This window comes from Cyprinodon tularosa, unplaced genomic scaffold (genome assembly GCF_016077235.1).
Source record: "Cyprinodon tularosa strain WSP-4 unplaced genomic scaffold, ASM1607723v1 ctg407, whole genome shotgun sequence".
Classification (NCBI taxonomy): Eukaryota; Metazoa; Chordata; class Actinopteri; order Cyprinodontiformes; family Cyprinodontidae; genus Cyprinodon; species Cyprinodon tularosa.
In genome coordinates, this window is record NW_024039127.1 from 877651 (window position 1) to 894653 (window position 17003).

The window sequence follows — 17003 nt, forward strand, 5'->3', positions numbered from 1 at the left end:
ACGCAGCTGGAACCCGCATCGAGGGGCTCACGCAGCTGGAACCCGCATCGAGGCGCTCACGCAGCTGGAACCCGCATCGAGGGGCTCACGCAGCTGGAACCCGCATCGAGGCACTCACACAGCTGGAACCTGCATCGAGGGGCTCACGCAGCTGGAACCCGCATCGAGGCACTCCCGCAGCTGGAACCCGCATCGAGGCTCTCCCGCAGCTGGAACCCGCATCGAGGCGCTCACGCAGCTGGAACCCGCATCGAGGGGCTCACGCAGCTGGAACCCGCATCGAGGCACTCACACAGCTGGAACCTGCATCGAGGGGCTCACGCAGCTGGAACCCGCATCGAGGCACTCCCGCAGCTGGAACCCGCATCGAGGCTCTCCCGCAGCTGGAACCCGCATCGAGGCACTCCCGCAGCTGGAACCCGCATCGAGGCGCTCACACAGCTGGAACCCGCACCGAGGCACTCCCGCAGCTGGAACCCGCACCGAGGCACTCCCACAGCTGGAACCCACATCGAGGCACTCCCGCAGCTGGAACCCGCATCAAGGCGCTCACTTAGCTGGAACCCTCATCGAGGCTCTCACGCGGTTGGAACCCTCATCGAGGCTCTTACGCGGTTGGAACCCTCATCGGGGCACTCCCGCAGCTGGAACACGCATCGAGGCCCTCACTTAGCTGGAACCCTCATCGAGGCTCTCACGCGGTTGGAACCCTCATCGAGGCTCTTACGCGGTTGGAACCCTCATCGGGGCACTCCCGCAGCTGGAACACGCATCGAGGCCCTCACTCAGCTGGAACCCTCATCAAGGCTCTCCCGCAGCTGGAACCCGCATCGAGGCTCTCCCGCAGCTGGAACCCACATCGAGGCCCTCATTCAGCTGGAACCCTCATCGAGGGCCTCACTCAGCTGGAACCCGCATCGAGGCCGTCACTTAGCTGGAACCCACATAGGGGCTCTCACGTAGCTGGAACCGACATAGAGGCTCTCCCGCAGCTGGAACCCGCATAGAGGCACCCCCGCAGCTGGAACCCGCATCGGGGCACTCACACAGCTGGAACCCACATAGAGGCGCCCCCGCAGCTGGAACCCGCATCAAGACTCTCCCGCAGCTGGAACCCGCATCAAGGCCCTCACTCAGCTGGAACCAACATAGAGGCGCCCCTGCAGCTGGAACCCGCATCGAGGCACTCCCGCAGCTGGAACCCGCATCGAGGCTCTCCCGCAGCTGGAACCCGCATCGAGGCACTCCCGCAGCTGGAACCCGCATCGAGGCGCTCACGCAGCTGGAACCCGCATCGAGGGGCTCACGCAGCTGGAACCCGCATCGAGGCACTCACACAGCTGGAACCTGCATCGAGGGGCTCACGCAGCTGGAACCCGCATCGAGGCACTCCCGCAGCTGGAACCCGCATCGAGGCTCTCCCGCAGCTGGAACCCGCATCGAGGCACTCCCGCAGCTGGAACCCGCATCGAGGCGCTCACGCAGCTGGAACCCGCACCGAGGCACTCCCACAGCTGGAACCCACATCGAGGCACTCCCGCAGCTGGAACCCGCATCAAGGCGCTCACTTAGCTGGAACCCTCATCGAGGCTCTCACGCGGTTGGAACCCTCATCGAGGCTCTTACGCGGTTGGAACCCTCATCGGGGCACTCCCGCAGCTGGAACACGCATCGAGGCCCTCACTTAGCTGGAACCCTCATCGAGGCTCTCACGCGGTTGGAACCCTCATCTAGGCTCTTACGCGGTTGGAACCCTCATCGAGGCCCTCATTCAGCTGGAACCCTCATCGAGGGCCTCACTCAGCTGGAACCCCCATCAAGGCTCTCCCGCAGCTGGAACCCGCATCGAGGCACTCCCGCAGCTGGAACCCGCATCGAGGCGCTCACACAGCTGGAACCCGCACCGAGGCACTCCCGCAGCTGGAACCCGCACCGAGGCACTCCCACAGCTGGAACCCACATCGAGGCACTCCCGCAGCTGGAACCCGCATCAAGGCGCTCACTTAGCTGGAACCCTCATCGAGGCTCTCACGCGGTTGGAACCCTCATCGAGGCTCTTACGCGGTTGGAACCCTCATCGGGGCACTCCCGCAGCTGGAACACGCATCGAGGCCCTCACTTAGCTGGAACCCTCATCGAGGCTCTCACGCGGTTGGAACCCTCATCGAGGCTCTTACGCGGTTGGAACCCTCATCGAGGCCCTCATTCAGCTGGAACCCTTATCGAGGGCCTCACTCAGCTGGAACCCCCATCAAGGCTCTCCCGCAGCTGGAACCCGCATCGAGGCTCTCCCGCAGCTGGAACCCACATCGAGGCCCTCATTCAGCTGGAACCCTCATCGAGGGCCTCACTCAGCTGGAACCCGCATCGAGGCCGTCACTTAGCTGGAACCCACATAGAGGCTCTCACGTAGCTGGAACCGACATAGAGGCTCTCCCGCAGCTGGAACCCGCATAGAGGCACCCCCGCAGCTGGAACCCGCATCGGGGCACTCACACAGCTGGAACCCACATAGAGGCGCCCCCGCAGCTGGAACCCGCATCAAGACTCTCCCGCAGCTGGAACCCGCATCAAGGCCCTCACTCAGCTGGAACCAACATAGAGGCGCCCCTGCAGCTGGAACCCGCATCGAGACCCTCACACAGCTGGAACCCACATAAAGGCGCCCCCGCAGCTGGAACCCGCATCGAGGCGCTCACATAGGTGGAATCCATCACAGTGCTCACACTAACAGATGATGTCTGTTCTCCAATGTCTCACACCTGCAATGCCTTGTACAATGCCTCACCTGTCTGTAATCTACATTGACTGTTACCGTGACAACAGCTAAACCACTCTGTATCTGCAACGTACAGTTATCACTAACAGTTTCAGCTGATCACCAATCACATATCGTCATGATAGAAATAAAAGCCGCTAATTGTTCTCATCACGTTCTTCAGATGGTGGTTGTTCTCATCCGGTTCCTCTACAATTATATGAATGTATATCCTTTAATTTCTGGTTGTTTTTATGATTTTCTTCATTAGCCGATTGTTCTCATGTTCCTCAGCAGCTGGTTCCTCTGAACACTATAATGTCTGTTGTTCATCACGTTCCTCTTCTAAGATGTTTTTTTATCATGTTATTCTCTGCTAGATGTTCTTAAGTTCCTCTGCTACCGCCTCGTCTCAATGTGTTTCTAAGTTTAGTGAAATTGAAGCTGTTGAATGAAGACAGCTGCAACACCCCCCCCACCCCCACCCCCACCCCACCCCACCCCAGCAGTGGATGTTCAGCTGATTCAGTGACACCACATTATTCCCTCAGCAGTAATCTGCAGGGAGAGCAGTCATTTAAAGAAACAGTACAACATTTAGAGCAGCAGGAGCTGTGTGTTTTTGGAGGGTTGGGGGCGGTCTGTGTGTCTGCGCGTGTGTGTGTTTGGCGGGGGTATGTGTCTGTTTGGGGGTGGGGGGTTAACTGACTCCAAACAGGAGCTCAGAGACCAATTTATTCCACCCTGCAGTTAATTAACCTGAAAGCTGGAAGTTCAGCTGAGGTCGGTTCTGACTTGGGCTCTCAGTGGCTGACATGGAATCTAGTTAATCAGAGAGCAGCTTTGCCTCATCGACACTCTGATGTTTGGGACAAATTTCTGAGGCACCAACTGGGAACCTAAAGAGCTCTAAGGAACAAACATTAATCCATCTCCTCTAATCCCAGATCCTGAGAGAAAATACAGTAGAAGATAGATAGATAGATAGATAGATAGATAGATAGATAGATAGATAGATAGATAGATAGATAGATAGATAGATAGATAGATAGATAGATAGATAGATAGATAGATAGATAGATAGATAGATAGATAGATAGATAGATAGATAGATAGATAGATAGATAGATAGATAGATAGATAGATAGATAGATAGATAGATAGGACTCGGGGAGCAGGTTAAGCAAATCTTTGTCAATTGGAGCAGAAGCGTACTGATGATGTCACCACACGCTCGGCTCGTCTAGAGCTGCATTTCACCTCCTGTTATTTATAGTCTCTATATAATAATAAATTCTTACTTCATTTAGTGGAGAGATAATAATGAACACAATATGATAAACACAAAAAACTCGCCATCAGAGCCAGCGGTCCTTCACACGCGGCTATGCAGAGAGAGGGCTGCTGCAGACGGGCTAACGTTAGCCATGGCTAATAACTCCATTTAGGAATAAAAATCTTTCTATTATTTTAATAAATGTGTCCCAGGCAACATTAAAAGTTTCACATTTCATGCATTAAAAATGTGACACTTTTGGCTTTCCATACCCGCTGCAGTGGCATTTCATCCTTATTATAAACTTCTCCTTGTGACGTATTTACATTTGATATTATAGTAAAAATACTTCTTTAGAAGTTGAGGTTCTACAGTAGGACTCTATTTACTAAATCATTAGTTTCATTAATATTCACCTCCATCACTGCAGCTGCCTGATCCTGATCCTGAGGCGGTGGACATGGCTGGTAGTGTTGTTTATAACCTTTCCTTTTTGATAAAGCTTCTAGTTAGAGTGGCACAGGTTATCCTGAGCTATCTCTATAGTTACCGTAAATCCTCTAATATAGGACGGGGCCTTTATTTCACTCAGGCCATATAGATTTTCATCTCTCCGCTGCCATGGTAAACTGAAAACTAAAGTCTCACGTTCGAGTCAAGAGCAAGATGATGACCAAGCTACCCTAGCCAAGTTGCCTGGTTACCACCAGACCTACTGGTAATAACGTGTCTTTCAATATTAGAGGATTTACGGCATGCTGCTATAGGCTTAGACTGCTGGAGGACATAGGGACCCCTTTTTCATCATTCTGCTTCATTCTATCTCTATTCTCCCACTCTGCAGAATCTGGTAGTTCAATCTGTTAGTTCAATTTCTAAGCTAGCTCGTCTGCCTGGCTGTGTGTTTCCTGGACGGGGCCGCCTGTGGAGCTGGTTGACAGTTGCCTTTTGTATCTATGCTTCTTTTTCTATGTCTGCTTCTGTCTCCTTGAACCCCAGTGGGCCTCAGCAGATGGCCGCTCACACTGAGCCTGGTTCTGCTGGAGGTTTCTTCCTGTTCAAAGGGAGTTTTTCCTCTCCACTGTCGCTACAAGCATGCTTGGTGTGAGGGATTGCTGAAGAGTCGAAGAGTCGATGCAATCAGCTGGTTTTCCTTAGATAGAAAACTTTGAATCAATCTGACTGGATGATCTGGTGAACTGGAAAGTGACCTGAGATGACATGATGTGAATTGGAGCTATAGAAATAGACTGAATAGAAGTGAATAGTCAGGTCAGTCTAGAGCAGCCTACTCTTCCTACTGCAGCGGTAACATCATGAAGCAAAGTTAAACAACAGATCTGTGAGTTAGTTAGCAAATCATGATGACAGCCTGTACAGAGAGCGGGCTGTCTGCAGCTCAGAGCAATCTGAAGTTAAGCTCTGCCTGCGGTCTGAAGCCGTTCCTCTGGTGAGAGCGGCTGTACCGCGTAAAATCGATGTTAGCTCGCCTGATGCAGGGCGAAGGGAAAAATTCCAGGTCTGTTTCTTTCCCTTCTCTGCCTGTAGCAGTGAGCATTATGTGTTTTAATGCAGCCATTCGGTTGGGTTTGGTGTTGAGGGAAATTCCTCCAAAACTGTAATGGAACATTAGAAGAAAATGATAATAGAAAAAGATTTTTCTTTAACTTTAATATCAGGGCTATGTGCAGCATTTTGCTCCAAAAAAAGTTAATTAAAGGGACAAGACTCGGTACACCTACAAGTTATGTTAAAGTCGTAGGGAAATCATATTCCAAACTCAAATCATTCTGGGTTAAACGTGTATATAAATGTACTTTATCCGACAATATTGTCCCAAAATTTTGAAAATTTCTATTTAAAAAAAAATATTGTCTTAAAATCTGTATTTTTTTCCGTTATCTTCTGCAGGCCAGTTAGTTCTACGTCAGCCTGAACACCTAAATTCAGCCAATCATATATCAACAGTCATCTGTCAATCAAATGTTTTCAGTCATAGCATCTTGATTCATGTGTCGCAGCTAATATACGCAACGGTTGAAATCAGAATCCTTTCCTTTCCCATTGAGTTGCGTCCCAGTGTTCACGGGGATGGACGTCTGTGTCTTCGGCAGGCGTAGAGCTAACAGAACTGGCAGCGTTGCGAGGCAAGGGCTCAAACATGTACGGCTGGAAGCCTTCTACACCAAACCAAGCTTCTGCCGCCCTGGCGTCCTCTTCCACAACATCTTCGTCCCCGCTTTCCTCCTCTAAATAAAACATGGATGACGGAGGAGACTCATCCACGACCTCCGACACTAAACTCTCCTCCTCTTGCATGTTTCCGCTGTCCATAGCGTTCCTTGACAGCGTCGTTTCTAAGTCACCAATTTAGTGCTACTTGGTCCCAATGGAATTTCCCATTGGGAACCTGCTAGCACTAAGTTGCTAACTGGTTAGCAAGATGCTCCCGACAAACCGGCCACAACCAAACTTGCTTGCGAACCTTCGGCCACAACAATCCCGCCCCCTTGATAATCGACCAATCACATTCACTTTATTCACTCATGTAAAGTCGGGCACCACTCGGGAGAATTCAGGAATGCAACGATTGGAACAGCCGCTTCCCTACGACTTTAAACAGAGGGGATGGACTCAGCTTTCAAAAACCTCTAATGCAGCGATAGAGTTGATTCCTTCCTGCTATCATCGCAGCTCCAACCCCTTTACAGGAGAACAAAGACCTCGCCTATCCATCCAGGCCAACTATTCCCTCTAACGATCCCCCCCCCTTTCAGAGACATAGACAGGTATGGGGCATTGCAGGCTAACAAAGAAGCCAAACGACCCCCATTCCAAAGGGGGGGACCCGTTTATCCGTTTCTATTTGCATGTTTTCTAAACTAAAACCAGGCTTTGTTGGGCTGCTGGATAAAACCTGGAACTAAACACTATTTCTGACATTTTGAATTGAAAAATCTTACTGGATGGAAGAGAAACGTCTTCAAACTTGGAAACAAAGTCCAGAGGATTAACTTTAAACTCTTTGGAATGACTCTGACCGGACGACTGAGAACCTTCACCAGGATACAGTATTTTCTTACAATTTTTTGGGGTAAAAATAAAATAAAATAAAAAAGTTCTTGGGCATAACTTGGAGGGGTTAGATACTTGGATGTTGGCATCATTACTGGAATGATGATGTTTTCAGGCAGTTACCAGAGCAGCCAACAGTCCGAAACAGAGTTAAAGTTGGCGTCTCTATATGGGCACCAGTTTAAACGTGCTCTTCACTCTGGTGGGGACCAGCTAATGGGGACCAAACTGGATCCAAACCAGATCAAATCCAGACAATTCCTGGAGTCTAATTCCAAATGTTGAGCTCTGTGTCAGAAGTGTTCCCTCCCCTGCATTTCTGATGCATTCACTGTGTCTAGGCCCTACTTCCTGTTTTCATGACCATTTCTGTGTCTGGCTCAGGTTCCTTCATCAGCCAATCAGCATGCAGAGATCAGACTCTTCACTTTCAGGACTTTTTGATCCTTTTCAAGCGAAGAACAAGAACCCTCAGCATGAGTCCTTATCTATCTGCACCGACGGGGTCACAGTTCAGAGACAGACCTCCAGATACATCCAAGTGACCAAGCCTGACTTGAACTGGTGTAACTGGGCTGGAAACATGAAAAGGACAACAGAGGGGGAGGAAAAGGAAGGGAAGGCAGTCAGAGGGAGGAAATGGAAACAGCGAGACAGTAAAAACAGCTCATTGTACGGCACAGAGGGAACTTCCTCCTTCATTAAACACAGCGGGACACACACAGAAACACAAAGAAGCAGTGTCTCGTCAGGACAAACTGTCCTGTTTGACAGCCGCTGAATGCACAACCCTGAATCAGAGGAAAGCTCCAAGAATGCAAATTACAGCAAAACCACAGACACTTTTCCGTTTCCTTTCCCGTTCAGATCTTCACTGGGAGCCAAACGTCTTTAGGACAGAGACTCTTATTTACAGCAGATCACTGGAATCCTTATCTGGTCCAAAACATGGATCCATGGCGGTCTGAGTCTCTGGGTGGTCTGGAGAAGTTCAGCGTGGATCAGGAGGATTCTCACTCCTGCAGTCTGTTCCAGCCCAACTATTGCTTTATTACCTGATGAAGCACAGCCATGCTACACCTTTATGACCAGATGTCACAGTGCAACACTGGACTGGGTCAGTCTGATCTTTAGCAGATTAAGGTGAGATGAGCCCCCCCCCAATTTTAGAAACAAAAGTTAAATTAGCAAAGATGCTAATGTAACAGGAGAAATGGGCGGAACAGAGAAAGTTTGTGTACCGGATGCAACCAAGCGCACAAATGTATGCTAATTGAGCTGACGCAGAGATTTACCATTAGGCCATACTAGGCAGTTGCCTAGGGCCCCAAGTTCCTGGGGGCCCCATAAAACTCTGTTTCCATGTCTGGTTAATACAACTACTCCTTATTTGTGCACATTTATTATGTATTTTATCAAAATCCTTTTGCTTCTCCCCGCTTTCCAAGCTAAATCAATGGGAACTACTAGACACATCTGCAATCAACAACAATTATTGAAGATTTCCAGAGGACTTCACCATTGAAATTCACCAGAGCTATAGTGAAACTGACAATGCCCACGTGCATGGCAGCTGGATGCTGGAATACATCGGGTAAAAGTGAAAAAAAGAGTTATTCCACCTTTCTGATTCCTGATCCTCCACGGACGGGTTGGTCGTTGGATCGCCAACTTGAAGAGGGAGGATTTGCCATCGAACTTCTGGCCAGAGAAAAAACCCGTAATATGTAGCCAACATTTGGAAGAAGAATGTTTTCAAGATGACTTGGATAATAGCGCGTTGTGACAAACACCAGATACAGCACTGGGACTTGATCAACAGCCGATACCGCACCGTGACGTCACTAACCAGTAGGTGGCAGTAGTGTTCTTTGACAAACATGGATGCCTCCAGTAAAGCACATTCACATGAAAATTACTCTGAATTAAAAACACTGATTGTTTATTGAACACAGCACCTCTGACCTTAACCAGAAACAGAATGAATCTATAAGCAACTAACATGCTAATAGAAATAGTTAAATAGGCAATACAAGCAGGCATAGAGAACAGGAACCTGAGAAACACCTGAAGAGACCTTATGAAAAGAGGTCAAGCAGAGACAGGGACGTCTGCGATGAGGACAGACACCATGGAGACCAGGACAGGGACCTTCAGCATCCGGTGGTACCAGCGTAGACATAAAGACGGACCTAGTCTCTTATGAGGCCAAACGGAACCAGCAGAAAGGTTCGGTCCAATCATATATATTTTGACACGGCTTGATGGAAAACTTGTTAACATGTCAGAACTTTACATACTGGCCAAAGATGGCAACCGTTAGACCATAACCAGACCAGCAGAAGTTGGAGGTTCTGATCCACTCCAGTTCTAGCAGGTTCTGGTTCTTCTTGCTGAGGTTTATAGGAGGTTATATTGGACCCAAAAACCGCCCCACAATGATCCAGTTCACCCCAGGAGTAGATCTGTAGGCAGAAAGCATTGAAGCAGCCTGTCTGTCTGACAGGCTGTGAGACAGCTGGGGGGGGGGGGGGTGGGGTGGGGTGGGGGTGGGGGTCCACTGGGAGCGATTGAGAGAAACCAGCTTCTTTATGGATTATTAATATCACCTCTAGCTAAAACACACTGAGTGTGTGTGAGAGATCTGACACAAAGGGGGGGCGGTGGGGGTGGGGGGGGGCCAGGAATGGGGGTGGGTAGCTTAAAGGGTTGGGTGGGGGGGGGTGCTCAGCAGTTGGCTCAGATCAAGGTCGCTTTATTCACACTCCACTCAGCTGTGGTTTAATCGCTGTGAAGACCCCACCCTAATCTGGACCCCCCCCCCATCTTTGTGAGGCGTTTTGTGTTTCAGGCTGTTTCCCACTAGAAACGGAAACTGTACGGCTGGTAATAGACTCCGGTCCTCCAGAACCAGAATCTGAGCCGGAGCCACAGCTGAAAGCTCTGTTCTGATTGGCTGATCAGGAATCTGGATAAACAGTGACTGTTCACACTGGTTTAGTCGTACAGTGCAAGTTCACAGCTCACCATGTATGTTCTCACACTGTGAGGCAGTCTGTTCCAACTCCCTTGTTTGCACACGGTTCTGGTCAATCGGCTCGTAGCTTAGCTTCAACAGCAGGATTTAACCACGACCGCCTTACGACGGCCGACGAATTACTTACTGTCAGACTACATGACGCATAATCAGGCTAAAACTTGGCACGACTGGAGAATCGGCCCGAAAATGGCAACAGTCTATCTCTGTTACAGGGATATGTACCTAAAGCTTTTAAGGTTGCTGGAATTAAACCTCTGCTTAAGAAACCGTCTCTTGACCCAGATGACTTGGTCAATTATAGACCTATATCCAATCTTCCTTTCTGATCTAAAATTCTTGAGAAAGTAGTTGCCAATCAAGTGTGCGATCACTTCCAACATAATGAACTTTTTGAAGAGTTTCAGTCTGGCTTTAGAGCTCCAGACTTTGAAGTTTCCAGATTCATACAGCTGCCAGGTTTGGACCTAAAACCCAAACAGAGTTTACAGTCAGGACCGTCAGCGGCGTCATGGCGTTCTCTACAGCAGAAACACTCAAACTCTCATTTTTCTCCTGGGGTTCTAGATAAGATGCTTAGAGATGAAAATAAATTTAGGGCGTGAAGTTAAAGAACCTGATCCATCTTTAATTTCCTGAGTAAGAACACGTGAGAACAACACAGAGGACAGAAATATAATTCTGTCTTCTCCACAAGAGGAAGATCTTGTTGATGGTGTTCCTTCCTCTCTGTGCGTTGCTTTAGACAGTGAATCACCCCCAGCACAAAGGAAACTACTAATAAGAGGCTGACTTCCTGGTTTTATTTTGAGCTGAAGCTTACCTAGAATCTGAACCGGGTTTAGACTGCTTTGATCCAGTTGAACTTTCAGAGTTAGCAAGACTATTGTCTTCATCTAAGCCTTCAACTTGGATGTTAGATCCAGTTCCAACCAGGTTATTTAAGGAGGTATTCCCTTTGATCTCCTCCTCCATTCTAGATGTGATTAATCTATCTCTGTTACAGGGATATGTACCTAAAGCTTTTAAGGTTGCTGGAATTAAACCTTTGCTTAAGAAACCGTCTCTTGACCCAGATGACTTGGTCAATTATAGACCTATATCCAATCTTCCTTTCTGATCTAAAATCCTTGAGAAAGTAGTTGCCAATCAAGTGTGCGATCACTTCCACCATAATGAACTTTTTGAAGAGTTTCAGTCTGGCTTTAGAGCTCATCATAGCACTGAAACAGCTCTGGTGAAAGTCACTAATGATATTCTCATGGCCTCAGATAATGGACTTGTATCTGTGCTCGTCCTGTTGGATCTCAGTGCTGCATTTGATACAGTTGATCAGAATATTCTTTTAGAAACACTTGAATATTTCGTTGGGATTAAAGGAACAGCTCTAAACTGGTTTAAATCTGATCTGTTTTAATTTGTTCAGGTTAATGATAAATCTTCCCCATGCTCCAAGGTTACCTGTGGAGTTGTCATGGTTTTGGTTCTGTTTAAGGTTTATCTCTGAGGTTTTATTTCCATTTTGTGTTATTCTAGTTATTTTGATTGTATTTGAGTTCTTAGGGGTATTTCTTGTTTGCCCTCTGCTGCCCTCTTGTGTCAGTCTAATTTTCCCTCGCTCCCTTCTAGTCTCCTCCGTTCACAGCTGCTCCCAATCTGCTGATTAGCCTGGTTTCCCATATATGCACCTCCTACTCAGTCACTGTTGCTGGTTTGTTGTCATTTCTTTCTCCCCTTGTTGTGAGTATTCCTGGTTCGCGATTTTTGTGGAGTTATATTTTTGGATCTTTGCTTCTGTTTCCCTTTTTGTGTTAATAAATTTGCAAGTAACCTCCTTCAGCTTCAGTCTGCATTTGGGTCCTCCTTCAGACCTCCACCCTACTGTGACAGGAGTACCACAGGGATCAGTGCTAGGACCAATTCTCTTTACTTTATACATGCTCCCAATTGGTAGAGTTATTAGACAGCATGGGATTAATTTCCACTGTTATGCTGATGATACCCAGCTATATCTGTCTATAATCCAGATGAAGCTAACCCATTACATAGATTACAGGCATGTCTGAAGACATAAAAACCTGGATGACTCTTAACTTTCTGCTTCTGAATGCAGACAAAACAGAAGTTATAGTCTTTGGACCAGAGTCTCTGAAAAAGAAGCTGATTAGCCAGTCACTTCATTTGGATGGGATTAAACTGATTTCAGATAATAAAGTAAAAAATCTTGGTGTTATTTTTGATCAGGACCTGTCATTTAAATCCCAGATCAAAGAGGTTTCTAGAATTTCCTTCTTTCATCTGAGGAACATTGCAAAAATGAGAAATCTCCTGTCCAGGGGTGATGCTGAGAAACTAGTCCATGCATTTGTTACTTCAAGGCTGGACTATTGTAACTCTTTACTATCAGGAAGTCCACACTTCTGAGATTTTAACGGTTCTTATCAGAGTTTTAATTAAATGTCCTGCTGAGTGATGTGATCATCAGATTGGTGCGATGGTGACGCTCAGACCTAACGAGCTTCACACCAACAGCTTGTTACTCTGACTTCAGATGAGTATTTAACGCCAAACACACTGAGAGGATTAATTTAGATTATTGTGGATTTCCGGACCTCCAGAGGACCACCCAGGGTCCGGCTCAGAGGGATGGTCTTGTTCCTCTGCAAGGGTTCTCGCTTAATTCCCCTGGTTCTAAAAGCTCTGGATGTCAAACCCTGAGGGTCCACACAAGATGGTTCCACAAGGACCAGTCCCTCTTTGTCCACCTTGTGTTCTTCAACAGTCAGCTCGTGGAACCGACCCGGTCCAATGACGATGTCCCTCCAAACACGGGTCACACTGACGGTGTGTCCCAGAACACAGAGCTCCTGGTTTTTCCTCCCACATAATGATTCATCTGTGCTAAAGGACAGGTGGAACCGGAATCAGAACCCATCTGTTCAAGCCCCGCCCATCAGGTATAGCAGTATGCAGGCTTTATCAAATTGTCCCCACTTTCCTTGGCTGGTCCCCTACAATTCCTTTGTAAACATCAATCTTTGTACTGAAATATTGTTTCTATCATGATTTGTGGACATTAAGATCTAAAGAGAAGCGCCATCTCCAGGTCAGACCCTGTAATTCAGGGAAAGGGAGGAGTCAGATAAAAAATATGCACGCCCAAGAGAAGGCCAGTGGCTGGAAGGTGGGGGGGATTTTCCTGCCATTTGCCTGGATTTTGATTGGAAGCGCCATTTTGAATGGCTGCTACTGTACATATGTGGGTTTAACAGTAATAATAATACTAATTTAACTTTATTCACATTGGAGAAAGTCCCTCTCTGCATTTAACCCCTCCCCTCGGGGAGCAGTGGGCTGCCATCGTGCAGCGCCCGGAGAGCAGTGTGGGGTTAAGGGTCTTGGTCAGAGAGCCAGAGCGGCAGTCTGCAAGACTAGGGCTTGAACTCACAACCTCTGGATTCCAAGCTCTATGCCCTAACCGTCAGGCCGCCACTCTTACTGAGGACCATCCGTAGACGTCCACTCAGCCTCTGACCTCTCTAAAGCCGAACCACAACCCCAACAACGAGGAGGACCACAATGAGGTCAGACTTGGACTCTGATGTGGATCCTTAATCCTGGAACCTTCAGGAGTCCCTATGGACTCAAATAATGGCTCAGACCTGTAGAACCTCTGAACCTCAGGTTCCTCCTCATCAGGTTCCATCCCTGAAACCATTAAACGCTTCGGTTACGGCCGGCTGTAGATTCAAAATTCAAGAATTTGATCCAATTCTCAAGGTTTAGAATCAGTTTTTTTTTCAATCTGATTTTAAACTGGATTTCTGGGATTGAAAACATTTTTTTTTTTTTGCTGCTACCTGAAAGTCTGGTTCTGTAACACACCGATACCAGAACAACAGTAGCGTCCAACAGTGAAGTTCAAAATAAACGCAGCGGCTGGAGGCTATGAGGACCAAAGGAAAATCACACTTTGACATTTGAATTAATTGATATTTAGGAAAATGTATTCAAATTTTGGAAAACTGATTTTTTTAATACAGTCCTACTTCCTGTAGACCCAGAACCACATCTTCAACCATCAGCAGAAGCATGTTCTGTACGGACAAAGGAAACTGTCTCACTGGTGTTACTGGTTTGAGTCCAGTTGGGTTGATGGGACAGATTAGGGCACATTAACAGTTTGTGTGTGTGTGTGTGGATTAGAGGTGATTAGGCACAAACAGTAATCTGAATCTGGACCCAGACTAAAATCCTTCAGATTAGGTTTAGTTTAATCTTCATCTCACTGATGATGATGATGATGATGTCACAGCTTCATATTGGTCACATGACCCGCCTGCTCTCCTCTGACCTGCTGCCCCCCTGCAGGTCACACACCTTCACCTGGTTCTCCTATGAATCCAGATCACACCAGCAGCCAATCAGATGCCTGTTTTGGTGGAGTGGGAGGGGCTCTGAGAATCACCCTGGATAGAAACATGTTGATGTTCTGATCCGGTCCCAGACTGGGTGCTGAGGTCAGGGGGGGATTTAGGCAATACTCGTCAGGTGCCTGGGGCCCATAAAACTCTGTTTCCATGTACGGTTAATACAACTATTCCTTATTTGTGCAAATTAATTATTTTATTTTATAAAAATGCAATCAGAACGCTGATAATATTAAGTGTGTCTCAGCCCCCCCCCCCCCCCCCTTTCAGTGTCCGCCATATTGGATCAGTCCATTTGCTGCACATCTTCAGAAAGGTCCAAACAGACAGCAGCAAACCATTTGAAAACAAACCATGCAAAGAGCAGTGTTGCCAACTTAGCGCTTTAGTCGCTATATTTAGCCACTTTTCAGACCCCTCTAGCACTTTGATTTCTAAAAAGCTCCTAGCGCCAAATCTAGAGACTTTTTTCTGCTACTGGAGACTTTGGAGACAACATCTAAAAGCAGCGAACTCTGCTCTCCAGAGCGAGTAGATTGGTAACCCCGCCTCCTGCTCTCCTCTATCTTGTCTGCTGTCATGATTCATGCAGCTATTATTTCATCCAAATGAAAAATGGAAAACAGATAAGCAGATCATGGCTTGTCTACAGTGAAAAGAAGGACTGGGTTATTTACTTTGGCCTTTTTGGAAACACAGGAAGGAGCAATCAGCTAAGTGAGCTTAGTGCTTGGAAAAAATCTTTCATTCCTTTAGAGACAGCATGAAAAGTCAGCTGAGTACAAAACATAGAGAGGAAAACAAGAAGAAAAGGGACAAGAAGAGAGGGACACAACCTAGAACAGATAATGGATGTCTATTCTATTAACATTTCTACATCTGGAGAATGGGGCTGTTCTATGTGTTGTCTTCTCCATTCAGAGGGGCCCCTGCCTGTCTTTGCCTAGGGCCCCACATTTCCTAAATCCGGCCCTGACTGAGGTCATACCTCATCGTTGGACTCATTTAAAAAGCAGCAACATTTGTTAAGTTTCTGCTTTAATGTGAACATTTTATTTACTTATTTAGTTAATTCATCAAGTTAATCAGCAGCTGATTTGGTTCCCATAGTTCATAAAAATACAGAACTACATGAAGGTTTGGGTCCAAAGCTGCTAAAAGTTCTGGTTCTGATGGAGGGTCCAACTCAGTCCTCAGATCATAAACTGGACCTGGTTCTGCTCTGTCGCTGGGTTCCAAAGGATTGGATTGATTTGGTTCTGTTGGACTCTAGATGTGGTTCTGAACAGGACCTGCTTTAAAGTGTTGTGAGAAACTGGCTCTGATTTGGTTCAGTGAGAATAGAACTGGTCTGAAACCGGAAGTTTGTTTCAGAAATTCTGCAGAAACCGAATGGGGCTGCAGCCTTGAAGCTTTGGATCAGAACCACTGGAGCTGCAGACCAATCAGACAGTTTAGACTGCACCATTATGGATCGGAACCAGAACCGGAATGTCAGGGTCGCATGGTCACGTGGTCCAAAGTTGTTTTATGAAACATCAGCAGGTGACTTCAGATCAACAGACCCTCAGCTCATCTGACTCCGCGCGCCAGGCGAGTGTATCCATGCACGTGCGCGCGTCCTCTCAATATGTGTGTGTGCGCGTGTCCGTGCATGTGCAGGAATGTGAGTTATTCCGCTGCAGGCTGAACCGAACCGAGTCAGGATCCTCCTGCCGGGACATAACGGACCGACACGCAGAACCCAGAACCGAACCGAACCCCCCTCAGTCCAAAGACCAGAACCCGTTTCATTTCTGTTCACTTTTAAACTCGCTGCTCTCAGCTGAATTCAGCAGTCAGTCAATCCAAAGCCAGCAGAACCGGTACCGAACCACTGGACTGGAACGACATTTCTAAGCCGAATCACAGAGCTTGTACTGTGAGGTCGGTCCAGTTCAGAACCGGTCCGGTACTCAGAACTTTCACGGAGAAAAACAGAGAAACGAAAAAACTCTCCGATTCCTGAAGGGAGTCTGGCGCGCTCCCGTCAGACACGCCTGGCTCGCGCGCTCCTTCATGCAGCGCGAGACAACTTGGATCCAACAGAACCGAGTCCAACTCACCTGGACGAAGAGGTCTGGTTCTGGGTCTTTCAGGGTCCAAATATCCAGAGAGAAGTTCGGTGGATCCAGAGAACCAGCAGAGTCCAGGAGGGACAACAGGTCTGACTGAGACCCCGCCCCACGCAGCCGGCCGGGCCACCCGAACACGCTCCTCCTCACCCAACAACAGGTACCGAGCGGCCCGTGGGCTCCGGAACCCGAACTCTGAGGGAGGGTCTAGTTCTGGACCCCTTAAGGTTCGGATTTTCTGACAAATTCAACTCTGGTCTGATAGAACCGGGACAGAACCAGGTCCATTCAGCCAAACCTTCAACCTTCCCTT

General features: G+C 47.8%; 1 protein-coding gene across 1 annotated transcript in view; it reads right to left on the reverse strand.

The window, feature by feature from the left end:
* plxnb3 (plexin B3) overlaps positions 1-17003 on the reverse strand; it is an 86847-nt gene extending 69844 nt beyond the window's left edge. Inside the window, exon 1 of the mRNA XM_038298426.1 lies at positions 16682-17003. The gene's annotated coding sequence lies outside the window, so the exon portion shown is untranslated. The remainder of the gene's footprint in view (positions 1-16681) is intronic.